The sequence below is a fragment of the Myodes glareolus genome, chromosome 14, assembly GCF_982192425.1.
Source record: "Myodes glareolus chromosome 14, mMyoGla1.1, whole genome shotgun sequence".
Classification (NCBI taxonomy): domain Eukaryota; kingdom Metazoa; phylum Chordata; class Mammalia; order Rodentia; family Cricetidae; genus Myodes; species Myodes glareolus.
Window position 1 is genome coordinate 65,489,559 of NC_142039.1, and position 21,919 is coordinate 65,511,477.

A 21,919-nucleotide genomic window follows, 5' to 3' on the forward strand; every position below is an offset into this window, starting at 1 on the left:
AAAAAATCCACCTTAAGTCGGAGCCTGCAAACTCATTTGTGGGTAAAAATCCAATGAAGATTTCTCCGCTGACAGGATGACAGCATTTGCCATGCTGCTAATGAAGGGGGGAATAGAGGAAATCCATTTGGTTATTTTCTGATTTCTGTCCAAAAGCAATTGCCTCCCGCTGTGGTTTGTTCTTCCCGCTCGCACAGCGCTGGGCCGCGTCCAAACCCTCCATCTATTTTGATCTAGGAGAGCGGACTTCTTTGATGTGTAGCTGTGCCTCTTGAAGGGTTGCGGCAGCTTAATCAAAGGTGCATAGCTTCAGCAAAAATAAATGACGAGAAATGATCATCGTGTCACACTCGGGGGTTTCCAGCAGGCTGCAGGCTTTGCCGGGCCCTGGACTCCCTCTTCCTGTGAAGGAACCCCAGAGTGTCTCTCTCGGAAGAAATACTTTCAGGAAAACAGAACAAAGAAAGCCCGGCAAGCTTCTCAGACCCTTCATTCGATTTCATTGTGCAACTGATACTCCTCTGGCTGTGGCAGTGGAGGCCCGCGCTGCTCTGCAGGGTACTCTCATTGAGTGGACGAGCCAGAAGTGATGTGGAGCTTGGGGCTAGAATCTTTGGGACCTCAGGGGGAAGATGCTGGGGACAGCATGAGTGCTGTCATGAGAGACCTTACCTTAGGTGCAGTGAAGCAGGTGGTCTCTTAGTGACTTTTAAAAAAACAAAATATGAAACCGGCCATGTTACCAGTGGATCCATGTGACAATTTCAGAGCAAGGAATCCCCAGAGGCTATTTGTCTCTGATACCGAAGTGTTTCCCACACAATTATATGTCTTCCTATCTAAAACTGTCTTGGATGTACATACACAGATGTGCATATGCTGTCAAATCACACAAAGTGCGTGATATAAGTCACTTGTATGAAACTCATTGCCCTATCAATTCTATAACCTTACGAGCCCAGTGTCAGATCCGCAGCCTGACATGTGTTAGGCAAGTTCTCTAGCACTGAGCTACAGCCCCAGCTCTATTATTTTCCTAATGTGTACTCAATGTTTGTATTTTGTATGTATGAACAAGTATGTCTACAGGCACATGTCCATGTGTGTGCCCGTGCAGGTAGAGGCCAGATGTGAATGTCAAATGAGTTATCCTCTGTAGGCCTCGTTTAGTTTCTGAGACACGTTCTCCCACTGAATCCAGAGCTTACTGATCTCTAGATCAGGCTCTAGGGACCCATTTGTCTCTACTCCTGTTCCCCCATGTTAGGGTTACAGGTGTGCCACTGAATCCACCTTACCATGGGTTCTGGGGACCCAAACTCGGGTCCCCACACTTTTGTGCAGGCACTTGCTAATTAAGCCATCTCCCAGTCTCCCCAGCTTTAAATTTTGAGTCCTTATAAGACTAGTGGGTAATACTTTCTACCCATCCCCAAAATATATCTTAATATTATACTCATTAATATATTCAAAAATATTTACAGGGGTTTCATTATTTTTTTAAAAAAATCACTGTTATGTGAGCTCTACAAGATAAACTTTTTATTTTCAAAACAGTTTGCTCATCTTGCTGTTGTAGGAGGTCACTTGTTTTTTTCCTGGCCACCTGGCAGCTCAGACCCTAAATAATCACACAGAAACTATATTATTTGAAACAATGCTTGGCCAATAACTCTAGCATACTTCTGTTTAACTCATATCTTAAATTAACCCATCTCATTAATTTGTGCATTGCCACGAGGCTGTGGCTTACTGGGTAAAGTTCCAGCATCTGTTTCTGGCGGAGATACATGGCTTCTCCCTGACACCACCTTCTTTCTCCCAGGAGTCAGTTTATTTTTTCCCACCTACCTGTACTTTGCCCTGCACAGGCCCAAGACAGTTTCTTTATTAACCAATGATATTCATACCATACAGAGGGGAATCCCACATCAACTTTCAAAATCAGAAGTTGCAAAATGTTTTCATTCTTTTAGGCTAGATGATGATTGCATAAATTCCTACAGACTTTATGCGATCAATCCCTTCTGTGAAATTCCCTTAGTTCTGCCTTAAGCAGATGCCACCTTCATCCCTCCCACAATGTCATTGTAACCCCTGGATATGATATCGTAACTATCTATCTGACCGGCAGGCTTTAGCCTCCCCTCAGAATTGCATGACTCCTGAAACACTGGAAGAAATGGAAACGTTGCCTGTGCTTCGGTACCCCTGATCAGCACACAGTAGTTACTAGAGTGAAGTTGCCTTGTTAACGTTCTACTTTCATCCCTGTTCACAGCTTTCTAGAGACAAACGAATTCTTCATACTGCCGTCACCTTCAACTCGCTCAACCAAGCCTCCATCTGTCTCACAAAGGCTATTGCAACAACCTTCTATTTAGTTCTAAATGGCCTTGTGTAGTTTTTCCTCCAAATGGAAGTGCTCACACCTGGAGGGAATTATTAAGTTGCTTGATGCTCCAGGCTATGATGGCTCATGCCTTTAATTCCAGCACTTGGGAGGCAGAGGCGGGCAAATCTCTGTGAATTCAAGGCCAGCCTGGTCTATAAGAGCTAGTTCCAGGGCAGATAAGATTGTTACACAGGGAAATCCTGTCTCAAAGAACCAACAAAACAAAACAAAAGTTACAGCATGCACAGGGCGGCTCCCTAAGGTTGTGTAAGTACTGAACACTTGCTGGAGGAGAGGAGACTCTCTGGTGGGGAAGTCCACAAGCGGGGCAGAAAGTTCCAGCTTTCTCTGCTTGGTGCCTATATTGGAATGGGATTTTTAGTGAATCTGTTGCCTTTGATTCCCTCATGCCCCTTTCATAACTCCCCTAATCCCATTGATGAGCCAAACTTGAGTGGAATCTTCATTTGAACCATCATCAGCACCCTATCTTGCTGAAGAAATGTTTGCTCATTTCTTCCTAGGGAAGTTCACTCAGCACCTTCTGCACCGTCTTTGTTTAACATGTGGTTCCAGAATGAAATCTATCGCTACATATCCTTAACTCCTATCCCTTTTGCCTTTTGGATTGCACATGGCACACCCACTGTCATTTATCCGTCTCAACCTCTTGCTTTTCTCCAGAATTCACTGGCCAACCTCTGGCCTCAGGGCCTTTGTGTTTGCTTTTCTGCCAGATAGTCAATCTTCCCACAGCTTCCCTGCTTCCTTTCTTGGCCTGAATGCCGTGTCTCAGAGAGTCCTTTGAGCACTGTTTCAGATGATGCCTCTCCCCTCATCGTCTTACTTCTTTCTCTCCTCCACAGAGTCTCTGACCATCACTTTAGTTACTGTGTGACATTTGGATTGTGGTCTGACAAATAAAGCTTGCTTGGAGTCAGAGGGCGGAGCTAGCCACTAGCTGACCTTAGAGGGTTGGAGGACTGAGGAGAGAGAGGAGACAGAAAGTGGTAAGGTGGGCAGAGAGAGCATCTTGGTGATTTTTGGATGAAGAAACTGAAAAGATAGGAAGTGGCTGTGACTACTCCCTGGTCTCTGATCTTTCAGGTTCTTACCCCAATGATCGATGTTTTTTGTTTTTTGTTTTTTTTTTACTGATAAAGATTAATTAGATTAATACTTTACTGAGTGTTTATTTTTGCTTCTCCCATCCATGTATAAACCCCACAAGGTTCAGGGAAGCTTGTTTAATTCACTGCGGTGTAGTGCCTCCAACACTGATCTGAATGACTGGCCGAATGGATGGTTGGTAGGTTGGGTGGGTAGGGGGAGTCACATGACTTACAAGTGAAAAGGGCACGGATAAAATGCAGTTATTCTGTGGGCCCTTGTTGCGTTCCTGGAAGCCCAGTTACTTAGAAAGCTCAGATGGGAAGATAGCAAATTCAAGGCCAGCTTGGGCAACAAAGTGAGATGCAGCCTTGCAGTAAAGGTGTAGCCATCTTTATCATCAGATTAACGGTGGGTTTATGTTTACATGGCTGTACTGGTGTACTGGTGAACTTATTTTTATGTGACTATCCATGGTGTGATGTGAAGGCGAACTGATGTGGGAGGCCTAGAGCATCAGTCCAACAGTCTCCTGGCTACATCTGCGAGGACATCTCCAGAGTCAAGGGAGCATCAGTAAATGGAGGACAGAAAGCACATCCTGAAAGTGGCATTTAATGGACTGTCACTTGGACGGAAAGAAAACTGAAGAAGAAACTCCCAGGATTCCCCTGAGCAAGCGCATTTTTTTTTTCTGCCATTGTCGGCAATGGTCATCAAATTCCTGCTTCTTCAGCCTTGAAATGATGCAGACCCGAGTCGTGATTCTCCAGGAGGCTTCTGCGCTGCCCTGGGGCTACATCACTGGTCCTTCATGCTCCATCTGAGGCTTCAGCTTCCAGAGTGAGTGTCTATGATTTTCTGTGCTCGCCAGCCGAAGATGGCCATTGTGGAATTATCAATCCCATGAATGTGTGAGACAGTCTAACAATTTTATTCTTATGGCCATATGTGATGGTTTGATTGACAGTGGTCTCCACAGGCTCAGCTGGTGGAACTGTTTGGGAAGGACATGGCAATATGGTTAATATGGCCAGCTTGATAAAAAGGAGAATCACCTGGAGTCAAGCCTCCACCTGTGAAGGAGTTTCTAGATGGAGTTGACCGAGGTGATAAAGAATGGCGCTTGATTCTGGGCTTACAGTTTCAGCAAGGAAGACAAGTAGCAGCAGTGGAGGCTGGAGGTGTGGCCTTTTTGGAGGCCATGCACTACTTGGGGAGAGCTTTGAGGTTTCAAAAGGCTTGAGTCATTCCCCATGGGCTGGGATCCTGGACTGATTAAAAAGGGGGAAACTAGCTGCGTGCCAGCACACAGCTCTCCCTCTTTTCCTACCTTGGCTGCAATGTGACCAGCTGCCTCTCCATATGTCATCAAGCGCTCTTGCTCGGATGGACCCCTGGAACTACAAACCACAACAAAACCTCCCTCCCTTAAGTTTTTAATGTCAATAATTCGATCACATCAACAACAAAATAGAAGAACAACATCTGTTACCTTTACGGGAGAAATGCATCATGAAACACATTTTAAAGTTTCATTAAAATAGGTCTGAAATGACATAAAGCAAAAAGCAAAATTTGGGGCTTGTGTCCATGAGCATATCACAAGTGTGTTCAGCTGTGTACTTGTGAACAGAGACCAAATGGGGACAGATGAAGGAATCGTGCTGGTCCTAAGGGGGACAGCTAACCTCCTGGACCTTCTTTCAGGGCCATGGATTCTCACTTCTAAGTCTGGGGAAGCCAAGACCATTCTCAAGATGGGCATGGCTCGCAACACACAGCAGCAATTCATGACCTCTGGGTTTCCCCAGAGCCTGTCTGCAGCACAATGGTGCCGTTCTGCAGTTACAACATTGATGTGATGCAAGGTCCTCAGCCAATTAGTAGATGGTGTTTTTATGAAATCATTCAAAAAGCACTCTTGTGGAAAAAGTGGTCAAACTTCTTTAAACAGAGAGCAGCAAGAAGCTAAGGCATAAAGTATTGATGTCTACCCCTTTAATAGAATTACCTGAAATTTCAATAAATCTTACTGGAGAGTTTTTATTACTTTTTAAAGGAAACAATAATTCTTTAATGACTGCTGGGTTCTTCTCTGTATTCTTCAGCCACTATTCCCATGGTTTAGTTCATTTTTATATACCCACATCAGCACTGTGAAGTTTAAGCAACCTCCCGGCAGAAGGCCCCCCTCCAGGTGTTAACCTGGCTTCTTTCTTTATTGTATTAAAACTTTTTAATGCATATAATTTTAATATAAAACTTTTTCATACAATATATTTTTATCATGTTTTCCCTCCCTCCATTCCTACCAGATCCTTCTCCACCTCCCCAACCCAACCAACTTTATTCTTTCTCTCAGAAGATATTCAAACCAAAGAACGTAAGTCAAATCAAACAAATAAAAAACCAAGTAAGACAATCAATTCCAAAGCAAAACAAAATAAAACAAAAAGTCCACCAAGAAAACATGGAGGTAGTTTTGTGTTAGCCAACTCCTCCTGGGACTTGCCACGCAGAGTGGTTGATATTTCCAGAGACACTCTATTGAAGAAAACCAATTTTCCCAGCAGATAGCAACAGCAAGTAGCCTCTTGGTTAGGGGTGGGGCCTCATGTCTGCTCAATGCTGGGACTGGTCTGGCTTGAATTTGTGTAGATTTTGTGTGTGCTGTTGTGGTCTCTGTGAGCTATTTGTGCATCAGTCCTATTGTATCTGGCATATTTCTTAGGAGGGAAAGGTATACGTAAACCTCATGAGGGGAGGAATATTGAAATAAGAAACCGTCTCCTCCTAGATTTTATTAAGTGCCCCGAAACGTATTATGTTGTTTGTAAGATTTTCATAGTATCCGATGCAATGCGTGAAGTGTATGTAGGGAGTTACAGCAGAGAAGTAGGAAGAGGGGAACAGGGGCAAGTCAGCTGCAGTGCTAACGGGAGAAAGAAAAGCCTCGCTTGCAGCTCTTCCCACTGTACTCTTCAGAACAGAAGAGCAACCATTCTCAGGTGGCACCCAGCCAATCTCTAACTCGGAATCAATTGCTTTGCCAACAAGGAACACAAAAGATGTTCATTGTTTGCAAACCCGCTTCCCTGCAAGGATGCCTTGTCTCCGCACTCGCTGACGGCAGGTTCAGACATTTGCTGTGGCTGCTTCGTGCTGCTTTTCTCTCGTGTCCTGTTCCCAGGGCTTTCTGGAAGAAAGCAAATCTGCCTCCCATCCCGAGGACAGGGAGACTTTCCACTTCCCAGTGTGATCTCTTCATTACTGCTGTGGGACCGCAGCAGGCGATTGTACTGGAAGACAGTAGCCAATATAATTATCTACACAAAACAAGCCAGTGGGTAGCCTTTGGGTTTTGGAAGTTTTGTTTTCAAAATTTGTGTACAATCTTTTATCTCTGCATGGTGGAGCCAGTTAGATTTGGAGAATGGGGATGTATGCGATTGTGTGTGTGTGTGTGTGTGTGTGTGTGTGTGTGAGAGAGAGAGAGAGAGAGAGAGAGAGAGAGAGAGAGAGAGAGAGAGAGAGAGAGAAAGAGAGAGAGAGAGAGATGGAGAGATGGGAGGCTACAAAGGGACAGGAACAAGGAGGAGAACTAGGTAACTGCTATATCTTCGACTCCTCTCCTCTTTCCTTCCTCTTCACTAACCGCTACAGGGTAAACAGAAACAGAAAGGGACACTGGAAAAGATCAAGGCTGTTGTAGCCTTCCTTTAACCCCAGCACTTGGGAGGCAGAGGCAAGTTGATATCTCTGAGCTCATGGCCAGCCTATAGAACAGGTTCCAGGACAGCCAGGACTGTTCCACAGAGAACCCCTGCACCCTTCTGCTTGCCTTCACTCCGCAGCCTTCCTCTGGGATCTCTGGTCCCTCCTGTCCCTCCGGTTGGAGGTCCTGGATAACTCAGAAACCTGACCTGTGCCTTGCTGACCGGGTAGCCACACCCTTGAGGTCCCCTGGCATTCTGCGCCAACTGGAATCCTAACCGTTGATGTGTCAGCGGGAAACGTATTCTGAGGACTCCATGACCCAACCCAGGCAAAAACTTAGATATAACCTTGTTGAAGTTTGGAAATGCACAGTTTTTTTTATTATTTTTGAGATTTATTTTTATATGTATTTCTCAACACTCCCTCTGTATGCCACATACGGGTAGGGGCCTCTAGAGTCTGGGACATCAGGGATTGCCTGAAAGTAGACCTTCAGGTGGGTGTGGGTCATCCCACATGATGCCAGAATTCAGGTCCTCTGAGACAACAGCAAGGCTTTTTATATTTTCTAATATTTTTCTCTACCCCTTTCCTGACAGAGGATTTCCTTACCTCTCTACCCACCTAATTTTATGTGCTTTCTTTCTTTCTTTTAAACATCCCCCCCACAGACATTAAAACACATAAGCAAAAGTACAATAAGATAAGAAAAAAGGCAAAAACAAAATCTTCACCACCAGCACCAAGATTTATCTAAACTTGGATCCCTTGAGGCTGTAAATGTTACCAAATTTCTATAAAAACTTCTGCTGATGAGCTAAATCTGGACAAAGTATGCCTAGGTTCTGTGTCCCCATATCAGATACATGTTCATCAAATTCCCTATGGCATGCTTGTCACTCCATCCCACAATCAAGTCCGATTCAACATGGCTATAAGGAAGCTAGCATTCACATCCTCTGGGATTGTATGTGCTGGTGGCTTCCGTCTTCTTCCAACTATAGGTCTAGTCCAGATACCAATGAGTAGCTCTTGATATGCTTCTTAATCTCTCCTCCAATCATAAATCTCTCTTCCTCTCCATTCCTTGACCTTTGATTTTGTTAACTATGGAGTCACCATGCTGTACTGAAGAATCATCAGTGCGTTCCTAATATTGTCTGTGGTCGTCACCTCAAGCTCTGTGCCTCTCCACCTGTCCTAAACACATCTGCAGAGTGGTGGTTTAGAGTATGATCCCATTACTTCTTTACTGGCATTCTTTACCACCAATACCACTCTTCTGTAGGTTAAAATCTTATTACGTTAACATGAGTCATACAAGTCCTTTGAACCACGTATGAGTCTTGTGGGTCTGCCTTGTACCTCACTAGCTCATCTGGTGCTGCATTGTTTGATAGGATAACCACTAACTAGATGGGACTGCTTCACTGTACATTTTTTGCATGTGCGTATGTGTTCTTACTCATGTGTGTACACCATGTGTACAGACATGGGCACGTGTATATCTACAAAGGCCAGAAGTCAGTACTAATTGAGTATCTTTTTTACTAAATACTCTCCTAATTTTTTTTTTTTGAGACAGGGTCTCTTAATGAACCCAGAGCTTATTAATATAACTACACTAGGTGACTAGAAAGTCATAGGAATAATTCTGTCTCTGTCTGCTCTGTGCTGTGACTACAGGCATGTAGTCTTAACCTTTCATATGGGAGTTGTGGGTACAAACGCAAGACTTCATGCTTGGGTATCAAATGTTTTTACCAACTGAACCATTTTCATAATCTTCCAAAGGAATTGTAAAGGAATTGAGTTAGACTATAATAAATTAATTTCTTAGTCACATTTAAAAAAATTTAAGTGGTTAGTCATATAAGACTGTGCAGTAGTTTCGGAGAGAATATCATGAACACCCTCAGTATTCTAGAATGTTCTACTGAAAAAAATCACACACAGCCAGTGATCAACTTGGTAAGCAATTCCCTAACTAAATATACTTTCCTCTTATCCATGTTACTTCCTATTATTATTTCAATTATTTAACTGACAGAGAATAATCTACTTGCTAGCCCAAATCAATTTTATGTCTACTTCACCCATTAATTTTAGTAATTACTTTATATATTTAAAATATTGTATCAAATTCAAATATAAAAATTAAGAAGTAAATAAAAAAAGTTCAACTTGAAGTAAAAAATGTATTTAACCTTGTTTTATAAGATTTCTCTGTGTTTGGTATTTTACTTGGGTATAAAACATACAACAGTTACTTTAATAATGCCAACTATATAGGGTTCAATGAAGTTTGTGGTAATTATCCTCACTTTAAGTAGGAGAGTTAAACAAATTAATATGCCTCTTAATACTTCACTGGCCAGATCCCTAGTCCAGTATATAGACTATTTATTCATTTTGTCTTTAAGACCAATTAGGCCATGGGAGTGAAAAGATGATTTAAAATTCTTTGTTAAGTATCAATTTTTTAAATTGATGAACCACGTGACAATACAAAAGGTGGTGTTATGTATCAATTTTCTTAGAGCTTGAAATAGTCCATCTTCAGAGAAGCTCTTTAAGCAAGAATGTAACCAATTCAAAAGAGCTTCAGGAAGTCCCTGAAACTGACCAGAATCACTAGGTTCCTCCCTGCCAGAATAAAAAACAAAAGCTGAGAGCCCCTCTCAGACAAGGAAGCTCAGGTCAAAGAAGACTCTGCAAGCAGACCAACTGCTTGTAAGAAACAGAAACCAGCCGAGCTGCCTGGAAGACTAGCTTAAGTCTCGTGCAAAGCACACTCTCCAAGCTGTTGAGACACCTACAGGCTGCATGATTCCCAGCTTTGTCAGCTGTCACCCATGTAGGCCTTGGTGATGCAGCTGTCTCTGAGTCAGTTCTGTTTCTGTAAAAAGCCCCAATAAAACTCATTGGTTCACCAAGTTGGACTTTGGTGATATCTGTACTTTGGTCTGCTGAGGGTTGCCTATCTGGGGTGAGCAGATGTGGGTTGCATCTCCCCCAGGAAAAGTTTTGTCACCCAAGTGGCTTACTATTGTTATTTTATCGACTTACCATGAGAACTAATTTGTAAGACATTTAAATGATCATATCAGAAGGTATTTTCAGCTATTAATTTTCACATATTTGTGAATGTTTTATGTGGTATCCAGAGCCATGGAGTTGAAGTACTCTGTGGGTAGGAACTATGGGTCTGTTTTCTCTGCTCTACATTCTATCTCTACAATTTTCTTCTGCTTGGATAGCTAACCATATACACAATTGGCTGGTAATGCACCCTGCAGGTGAGCAAGATAGCTTAGTGGGTAAAGGCACTTGCCTCCAAGTCAGAGGGACTGCGTTCAGTGTCTGGGACCCATGAGGTGAGAAGGAGACAAACAATTGCTGCAGGTTGCCCTCTGATCTCAGCACAGTTGCTGTAACATCACTAAGTTAAATGTGTGTGAGTGTGTGAGTCAGGAGACAAGGCTGGGAGTTCTCCAGAGGAAGGGGAGGTAGGCGTGGAGAGGCAGCTAGGTGGTGAAGTGCTTGTTGAACATGAGTGGGGCTCTGCATTGCCCTGTCAGTCCTGAAAAAGGAGGAGGAAGGAGTAGGAGCTGGGGTGGGGTGGGGATAAAGCAACTCCCAACAAAAGGCCTTTATCTACAAAAAACACCTTGAGGAAAATTAGTTTAAGCTAGAATTTATTATTCTGATTAATAGGTGGTAGTACAATATTGGGACCATTATAGGCTATCTCTTCTTACATTGAAAAGGTGTAATTTCCCAGAAACAGTTATCTCTAGAACCTGTAAAGTTCATATACAACGTTGTAGGGTGCCTTGCCCAATCTGTATATAAAGATTTTACTCACAGAGTAGCTAACTGCTCGCTAACTGCTCCCTAACTCCCACCAAGTCTATGAAAATGAGTGAAACAGGCCACGTTGTTGTTTCATTCCTAGGGGAGAGAACTGTGGTCGCCTCAGGACTCGCGGGCTCTTCTCGGCAGGATAACAAATGAACCCCATCTTCAGGACTTGCTAACAGGGTGTATCCACAGCGATTGCCTACAAGGGAGAGGAGACAGGGTACACTTCTCTGCGTGGAAGCTGAGGGATGTTGCTGATGTGGGCACACAAGAACTGCGGGCTCCTGCTGTAGCTTTTGCTGAACACTTATCCAGGCCATTTCTGCTCACTGTCCATTGACTGGAATCCATTACACAGCTCTGTCCTATATAAAGGGAGCTTGGAATGAAGGGTGAATGAACATTGGATAAACACTACAGTTCAGTTATGATCAACCAGAGGAAGAAAATCAAAACCAAGGTGCCTCAGTTCCTACCGGTGTCTGTTAAAATGGCCTGGGGACAAATATTAACATGAAACTATTCTATTTTCAAACTAAAGGAACAGTCAACTGATTTATTGAAGATAGTATGCCTCTAATCAAATACGGTTTGATATGATTAACCTTTGATAATTGATAGCAATCCAGGGCATATGTCAGGTTGAGTGGAGAACATTATTCCCTGGTGTATGAAATGGTTGGTCATTGGAGGAGACAGTACTAAGTATCCAATGGAAAGACAGCCACATGGTAGATCAGCTTGTCATCCACAGGTCAACTGTCTAGTGTAGACTGGGGCTCAGCTTCAATGTGGCAGCCACCTCCATGACGGGAGTGCATTATTAAACATGCAGATTGATACCAGGACATTCGCTAGCTGGTGTCAGAGGCTCTGTCTTCAGATATGGAAGGAGTTTCCTAGAAGGGTGGGATCCACACCATGGAGAAACTGAGGGTGTGGCCCTTCTTGTGCCTTTTGTCATCTATATAATAACAAGATCAAGTTTATATGGCTTTAAAACATTTTTCCTTAGAATTTTACCTCCGATTCATAATCATTCACCCATCCTGGCCTTTCAGCTGGTTTCTCACTAACTCTTCTTCACATAGCAAGGTTTACAGTCCTCACTGTCTACTCCAAAATCACCTGAAGCTTTTGGGGTTGACATGATTGTGTCATGGATGGGAAAATTCCCAACATTCACATAACAGGTTGCAGTTAACACTCAAGCATATGAAAAGGGCTGTTTAAAAGAACCTAATGGCTGTGTCTCAGACGTTCATAGGACACATAACTGAATTTTGTGACTTTTGGCTTTCATTCCCTGAATATTTTATTAATAGCAATGCAAGCATACCCAAGTCCAAATAAATCCAAACTTCAAAACACTTCTTTCCCAGAGCTATTCAGAGAAGGGGAATGGGATACTGTAGCATCTCAAAGTTCTGTACTTGGTAATTCTAAAGTCTATGTCATATTTGTTTCCTTCCTTCTCTTCAGACTGCTGCTGTTATTTTGTCTCTTTGCTTGTTAGTGTGCCTTCTAACTTTCTGTTAGAACTAGACAGTGCCTATGGGATTCTAGGACCTGAGGTACTTTTTGGAGATGTAGTTATGAAGTAGATTATTTTTTTATGCTTGTTATGACTTTGGTGATAAGAGTTCTCAGCTATCTCTGGTGCCCATGTTTTCAAACCCCTTTGGACTTCTCTAAGGATTCTCCACCAGATAAAATCTGTGTTATGGGCTAAAAACACAAAATTTGTGTGATGGTGCACAACTTCACCAACATGCCCGTGTATAGTAGGACACAGGTTCTTAAGAAACTTTGCCCTCCTGCCGGTGACTCAGACCCTCCTAAAAGAGGCTAAAGGTTCACCCCTTCTTCACATGAGGGAATTCAGCAATTTTAGTCCACACTGTGAGAATACATTTGGCAGAGGAAAGAATGGGCAGTGTTGTGAGGGTGGAATTGTTGGTAGCATTGGTTTGAGTCCTAGATCCATGAGAATAAAGGTGGATGTATGAGTGTTTTCTCACCAACTGAATTGAGACCTTCTTTTTCAATTTAATAGTTGTTCTCTGGAGTAGTGAGTCTTTCTCTGTCCCACCAGCCAGCTTCCAAATTATGACACAGAGACCCTTTATTAATTATGAAAACTCAGCCAATAGCTTAGGCTTATTTCTAACTAGCTCGTATAACTTAAATTATCCGATTTCTTTTAATTTATGTACTTCCCTTAGGCTCATAGCTTATCCACATACTGTCCATCCTGCCTTCCTGTTTACTCAGTGTATGGCCTGGCAACACTGCCTTCTTTTTCCCAGCATCCTCTCTGCCCAGAAACCCTGACTAGCTATTGCACACTCAGCTTTTTATTAAACCAATAGGAAAGACACACCTTTCAGTTTACAAAAAGATTATTCCACAAAACTTCCCCTTCTTGTCTAAATAAAAAGGAAATATAGTTTTATAACACAGCAAAACTATATACAATAAGAACAATTACCAGGTATTATCTAAACTGAAAGGAAAGGTATTAACTTTAACAAAATGAAACTATATACAGCAAGAATAACTATCAAGTAAGAATCACATTTACAGTATTCATTCATTTGTTTTTGGTAAAGTCAGAGAAAATGTTCCACTGTCTATCCTATTTTGATGAATATGAAGTTTTGTACCTAATTTACTTTCTACCAAGACTAAGGAAAATTGTAACTATAACTATCTGATTTTCAAACCCATCAAAGACTTAAGAAGGATATAATATTACCTGAGTAAACAGGAAGTACAGAACAATCAATTTCCAAAACTATAAGAAATTATAGAAAGAGCCAGTCGCCTGGCTCTGTTAGGGGATCTATCTTTAGCATACAGGTCTAGAATATCTGACACATTTTTCTGAGAAGCAGGAGAGTTTTGAAGGACTCTTAACCTTGTCATGGCAAAGTTTGGTAGTCACTTTTTTGTGTGTTCTTCTTGTCCCATTTGACAACTTGTCAATACTGCCAACAGTCAAAGCAAGGGTAATTTCTTGACCAAATGACTAGGTTTTGCCACAAAGAAATAAAATTTGAAATGGAGTTCTTTAAGACTCATCATCTTCTCAGAAGTATATTGGTGCTGTCAGGAGCAGACATGTCTCATTGTCATGAAAATCCTTAAGTTATTAAAACATCTTAAATGGCATATTCTGTATGTCTTTAAAGTGTTTGGAGACTACCTATCTAAAATATATCCCTTTGACCTAGAAAGCATACTAACATGACTATAAGTTTGATTGTTACAGATGACATTAACCTGTATTTCATAATTATCCTAAATAGTTTGTAATAATAACTTTCAAGAACTAGAAATTTGCACTATATTTTAAAAAGAACTACATAGGTACACTAGCTTCAACAAAAAAAACATTTATATTATAACAAAAATTTTGTTATAATATAATATAACAAAAATAACTTTGAATTTATATCAATATATGGAAATATCTTAAATAAGAGTAGAAATAAATGCAATATAACAAAAATAAGTTTAAATTTGTATCAATATATAGAAATTCTTACCAATGTAAAATATTTGAGACTAGTAGTTGCTTTTTTAGTTTAATCTACCCTTTTATATTATCATTTCTATATCCCTTTTTCTTTTCAAAACAAGATTCCTGAATCTAATTTCATTTGCTTAGAATGTTACCAATCCTTCTAAATGATGACAAACATCCATAACCTACCAAACGACTGAAAACCACTAATATCCCCCCCTCCCCACTTAGGAATGTGGGTGTGATGTTTTCTAGACTGCTTCCTGATGTCTGCTGGGGGTGATCATGATCTTTAGGAGACCCTGAGAAAATTAAGATAATTGTCGGTTTCTGGGAGAGCTTGCTGTTATCTACTTTTGGTGTGATGGGAAAATGTAGGACTTATCTGAAGTCTGTCTGGAGTAGTCTGTGAGACTGTACTAGCTCAGCCAGCAGACTTTAAGTAGTTCCGAATGTAAAACTCTGAAGAAACTGCAGCGTAGACACTCTGAGAGGCTGGATAATTTGAACCATCTATTTTCATTCGTGTCTGCCCTCCTTGCTCTGTCTTGTAGTTTTCTAGATTCATTTCTTTACATCTGTAGCCAGGATTTTCAGGGGCTCTCCCCTGATTAAATCTGGTGTCTATCAACCTTGCATGAACCCATGGCCTTTCATTTTCTGTAGATATCAAAGCATAACCTCTTCTCAAACATAATGTAATTTTGACTTCCATTTTGAAGATTTTTTTAATAAATAGGTTGGTTTAATTTAGTAGTTTTTTATAATCTAATGTCTCGAAGCAACTCTTGTTTGCTCATCAGCAATCAAAGAATTCAAAGTCAGTTCGACACCTTGCTGGATCCAGACTCTGTGTAGCTTATTCTTTCTTATCCCTCTGTTACTTTACTTCTCCCTTTAAAGACTTTGTTTTAAACTATTTTTAAGACTGTCTATATCCTTTTTTTTTTCTTAAGCCTAAGCACATTGTTAAACACATTGTAACCTACTTAGAGGTTTTCCCATCTGAACCTGTTTTACTGCCTATCTGTAACCTTTTGTGTCTGCAAGAACTTATGGCTCACTGGTGTTCAAGCCCATGGGCAACTGCTGGGAGATGCATCTTTACAGCGGCTGACATGAGAGATTGTGGGACTAGGAATCTGCATTTGGCTCTGTTTTGGTGTTTGGAACCTTTTTTATTTTTAAGTTTTTTTTCATTTCTTTCGTGGAAATACATGCCCCCATGCTAGATGCTATTTGTAGTCAGGGGTTTTTTTTGTGGGAACTATAAGCTCCCCAATAATGACATGGAGACTTACTAATTGTGAAAGTTTGGCCAATAGCTTAGACTTGCTTCTAACTAGCTCTTATAACTTAAATTAATCTTCTAACCTATGTTCTTTTATGTGGCTCAGTTACCTTTACTTTGCAATGCCCATGCTGCTTGTCCTGTGTCCCTGCTGTCTCTGCCCTTCTTCTTCTTCTTCTTCTTCTTCTTCTTCTTCTTCTTCTTCTTCTTCTTCTTCTTCTTCTTCTTCCTCTTCCTCTTCCTCTTCCTCTTCCTCTTCCTCCTCCTCCTCCTCCTCCTCCTCCTCCTCCTCCTCCTCCTCCTCCTCCTCCTCCTCCTCCTCCTCCTCCTCCTCCTCCTCTTCTTCTTCTTCTTCTTCTTCTTCTTCTTCTTCTTCTTCTTCTTCTTCTTCCCAGAATCCTCTATAGCTGTCCTGCAAAGTCCTCAAAGAACTTTATGGCTAATCCCATTCTGCCAATCCCTGACTCCATCCTAGATTCAAGATTGCTTTATTTACATAGTTGATTGGCTGTACGGACAATTCTCCTGCAACACCCGGGGGTGTTCTTGACTCTGAGGAAATTACTCTTGTGTGTACTTCTGATCATATGTCTAAGGACGGCCATGGAACACTTATTACCTACAAAGAAAGCAATGTACTGTGTAGACAACCAGGGCAATTCAACAGGGCATCTAATGAATACACAACTCAGAGAGTATCAGCCCAGTTCCCATAGGAAATGATATTTTAGTTGCTCCTCAGTCTAGAAGCTAGCAAAATTATTGAGTTCTTTTCCAGAATGCTCTTTATCAGAAATTAGCTTCTCAGTTTTCAGAGATACCTTAGGCTCTTAGGATCACTAGAATGTAACTTACCCAACGCTGCTCTTTTGGCGGCACAGTTTGTGGCAGGTTGTTCCAGGCACTCTAGAGTAGGGCAAACCCTTAGGCACCTCTTAGTAAGAGTGGAGACCTTGGCTCTTCTGTTGGACTTAGGTTACCTCTGTAAATGTTTAACCAGAACAGAAGGGAAACGATACTGTGCCCCTTTCTGGCCCAGGCCTGAAGACACTGTTTGCCCTGACAGGCAGGTTTCTAAGAGTCCTCCAAAGTGCTTCCCCTCCCCAGCATGGCCTGCTTTGTAGCTCACTCATAACTGTAAGGAGGACCAAAGGTCTTGATGAATTTCACTCCGGTGATCCAAATTCTCCTAGAGCAAAAGGATTTACAGGTGCAGTTCGGGTTCCTAGGAAGTTGTCTTTGCATGAAAGGGAGATAGACCTGGTTGGCTAAGGCTTAACCAGGTGATTCTCTGAAAAAAAATTCCAACAAATGGTGCTGGGATAACTTGATATCTACAGAATAAAGTGATATCCCCTTCCTCACACCACATTAAAATTAAAAAAAAAAATCTTAACTCAAAATGGACTTTTAGATTAAAATATGTTAAAGCTGTAAAAGCCTGGAAAACATAAGGGTAAATATTTATGAAGTTGACAAGGCATTCGTTTCTTAGCTACAAAATTACGAGTGTTGAAATCAAACGAGTGGTGTATTTTATGAAAATTAGAAACATGAATGATCCTAAAGATGTAGTTGAGATAGTAAAATGTCAGCCAGAAAAGGGGGAATATCTGAAAATCATATCCATACTAAGGCAAGTAGCCATAAAATATAGGAAACTCCTGGGATTTGATAGCAAACATATAAATAATTCAGTGAAGGGAGAAAATAAGCAAAGGATTCCCCCAAAGAAAGCATAGAAGTAATCAATAAGCGCCTCAAAAGCACCTAATGTCAGTAGTTATTAGGACAATGCACAAAATCGTGACACTAAAGTAGGATCGGTACAACTGGAAAGACACAGAAAACATCGTGGGCTGAGAAATGTGAGGGGGAAGAAGGATTCCCTTGTACTGATCATGGCAAAGACCGGCTTTCTTTGGAAAACAGCTTAGCAGGCCCTTGTTGTGGAGTATGACTTGAACTATGTAAAGGTGTGTGAAATTTGTTTGCGTTGCATGCTTAGCTATGTAGAGATATGTTTCATCTGTTTTACCTTGCCTGCCTAGGGCACGTGATTAGTCTAACGAAAAGCTGAATGGCCAATGGCTAGGCAGAGGAGGGATAGGCAGGCAGAGAGAATAAGTAGGAGGAGGAATCTAGGCTCAAGAGAATGAAAGAGAGGAGAAAACGAGGGACAAAGAGACGGATAAGTCCAGGGCCAGAAACTAGGCAGCCGCCAACCAGCCAGGCATGAGAAGCAATGAAAGTAAGAAACACAGAAGGAAAGAAAAATAAAAAACCCCAAGGCAAAACATAGATGATGAGAAACAAGATGACTTAAGTGGTAAGAGATAGCCAGAACAAGCCTAATCTAAGGTCAAGCATTCATAACCAATAATAAATCTCCAGGTCATGATTTGGGAGCTGGTTGGTGGCCAAAAGAAAGCCTGCTACAGACACTCACACTGCTTAGCACAGATCTACAGTAGGTCCCAGCAGCAGCACCTATAGATAAACACTAAGTGGATTTCTCTTCTCATGTTTCTCTTGGGGAGATGCTGCTGCATCATTCATGATTTCTCCAGGTCAGAAGCTCCCTGGAAGAGCCCCAGTTGATGAATAGACGGTAAACTGCAATGCTTACCTAGAGAAGGACTAACTTATATACAAAGACGTATCTCTGTTGTATTTTGTATTAGTCACAAAAAAGGCTGTATTGAATGATTCCATTCATTTGGTATGGCAAGATGAATCTAGAGATGAACATGAAATAGGTGCTTAGGTCTCAAGGTAAGGGACACCTAAAAGGCACAGGTTCCAGAAGAGATTGGTAGAAGTGCAACCATGACATCAGTCTGAACGTAAAGCAACTCCGTGACAAAAATAAATCATTGAGTTGCACACCGTAAGTGAGTGTGCTGTGTGGTATGTGAATCGTGTCTTAACAAGGATGTGTACTTGTTTGTGGGCATCTGGGACGTGAAATAGCCCCTCTTTGGAGGAAATTCGTTGCATCTCAGCCAGAACTAGTCTACTTCAGCTTCCACTTCTTGGAAACTTGGAGTCCAGTTACCATGATTTGAAAAGTCCAAGTACCATGTAGAAGCCCTATGTGCTTATGACTAACAGCCAGCCTGTTCTTCCAGCCATGGGCAGGAGCCATTTTGATCACCTGGCCCAACTGGCATGGGCTGCTGCCCAAGAGCCCAGAGTTCCCCTCCTCCTAAGAACCCGCAGCTGTGCTGAGCAACCTACAGGAGTAATAAACCCAAGGGAGTCTTTTATCTGTTCTCTTGGGGAAGGGATGTTTGTTTACTGGTGAAACCATACTTCCACTTTTCTTTATTTAGTTTCTAGAATACTTCTGCAGAGCTATATGTAGACAGACAACCAGTATCCTCACATAGAACAGTGTCTTCAATTCAAATCCAAACACTTCCTTCAGTGGAGGAGATTTGTTCAGATGCTTTCTGCATTAGAAAGAAAGGCAAGAGGCGTAGATTGCTAAGTCTCATTGAAGAATGCATTCACACCATTAGGTGTAGATGGATGTTTGTGTTTATAATGGAAAAAAAAAACCTCACAATGTAGATCCATTGAACTCAAATTAACATGACTTTAAAACTCATGATTCTAATGCTATAGAAGTGGCACTAATGAATAAAATTCTTACGTCTTTATAATTCAGTTGGTTCTCCTTTTTATACTTAATAAAGAGTGCTGGGTAGTGATAATTCTGGTTGCTGTGTCTATACATTATATTAAAGCTAATTTGTTTATGTATGATCAAATTCTGAATCAGAAAGGATCTCCACATGGAAGAAAGTTGCTAATTCCAGTACAACAAAATTTTGAAACACTCTTGAGTAAAATGTACATGAGATTCAGATCTGCTTTGTTTTGCTAAAATTAGAATCAACATTTTGTGAGCTCCAGCCTCATAAAGAATTCATCTCATTAGTGACCCTCCTGGCACTACATGGGGATTAAACTTTTCCTTTCATCAGCCCCTCTGACTGTTGCACAATCTTATAATGTCCCCCGCAAAGCCCAATTAATAATGCTGCTTTCTTCAAACTTCATGCGTGTACAATTAATAACCAACGATTGTGGCAGAACAAAAGAAACAACTTCAGATTTTCTAAATCAGTTTGACAGACAGCTGTATTCCACGGGATATTTCAAGGAGTCACTGTCTAGCTGGTATAAATTTATTCCAGACAAATTGGATTGAGCATTTAGTACCAAATCCAAGGAACTGTGTTATAATTAAGCTTTATGTATTCACTTGGGGTTTAAAAAATTCACTTTCACTGTTTGATAATCTTATCATTTAACTTGTACTAAAGTCACTTTATTGCGAAGTCGTCATTAGCCTCTGTCTTAGTTTGGGTTTTCATTGCTGTCAAAGACACCATGACCACAGCAACTCTTACAAGTAAAACAAGTAGTGGAGGGTGACTCGCTTACAGTTTCAGAGGTTCAGTCCATCATCATCATGATAGGGAGCATGGCGGCATGCAGGATGACGGGGTGCTGGAACTGAGAGTGCTATGTCTTACAGATAAGAGGAAACTGATAGTCATACTACAGGAAGCTTGAACTAAAGAGAGCTCAAAGCCCGCCCCCACAGGGACACATTTTCCCCAACAAGGCCACACCTCCTAATAATGCCACTCCTTTTGGGGGCCATTTTTCAAACTACCACAACTACACCATTTTCGTTAGTGGCAAGCTAATCTGGCTGGTAATACTTAAAGAAAGATGTAACTGGAAAGTCATTTTGTCTTAGTAGAGAGGACAGACTTGGCTGGCCTCTCAAAGTTAAGTTCCCAGATGAACTTAGTATGTTCTTCTGTGAAAGTTGTCTAGTCCATAGAATCCAATGGATTTTAAGCCGGTGTTCCTTATATCTACCCAGAGGACTGAAACACGATGCTTTGCACTCACCATCAGCTACTAGGGGCTTAGCTGAGGAAATATCCTTTTTAAAAACCAGTAACACCGAACTCATCTTCTGTCTTGAGTCCAATCTTGCCACAACAGCCATTACATGTCATTCCCCTCTGACGTGGAAACTGGGGTGAGAGATACCACATGCATGCATATACTTTATGAGAGAAAACATGGCTGACTTTGCTTAATATATTAATCTCCGGTTCCATCACTTCCCCTAACTGCCACAGCTTTGTTCTTTACAGCTGAATACAATTCCACTGTGCATACGTTATTACATTCTCCTTATCCATTCATCTGTTGGTGGAGCTCAAGACTGTTTCTATATCTTGGCTGTTGTAAATAGTGCATCAGTAAACATATGAAAGTATCTCTCTGGCTTGCTCTCACACACGCACACGTGTGCATGCGTGAGCACACACACACACACACGAGGAGTGATAGAGATAAATCACATAGCGAGTCTATTATTGTTGCCAAGGCCATAGAAGAGGGGATGTCATCTTCGTTGGCAGAAGCTAAAACTCGGGAATTCAGAGAAGTCAGCTCTGATAGCCATGGGAACTTTCCTTCCAGCTGCAGGATACCACAGCTGGGCATTGAGTCACAGGGCCACCACACATTTATTGGGTCCTAGACCCTAAATTAGGAAGCCAGTCTCTGTAAGTTACTGTTCTCAATATGATAAGAAAATATTTGAATAAAAAAAAAAAACTTAAAGAGGAAGGGGTTTTGATTCATGATTTGAATACTTCCCATCTTGGCAAGAAAAGTATGATGGCAGCAATAAGAAGTTGGGCGCATGACATCCACAGTCAGGAAGCAGCAAGCACACAGGAAGTAGGGCCAGGCGACATCTTCCAGGTGTACTCACAGTGAGCTATTTCCTCTGCTTCTACAACCTCCCAAACAGCGCCACCAATTGGAGTCCCAGGGAATCTAGGGGAAGCATTTCACTTTCAGATTGCAGCATCTTCTCTATATTATTCAGTCAATCAACTAGAAAGCTGGTTTTCCTGAGTGCTATACTCTTTCTCAGGCCAATTTTAGAGCGAATATCTGGTCTTCA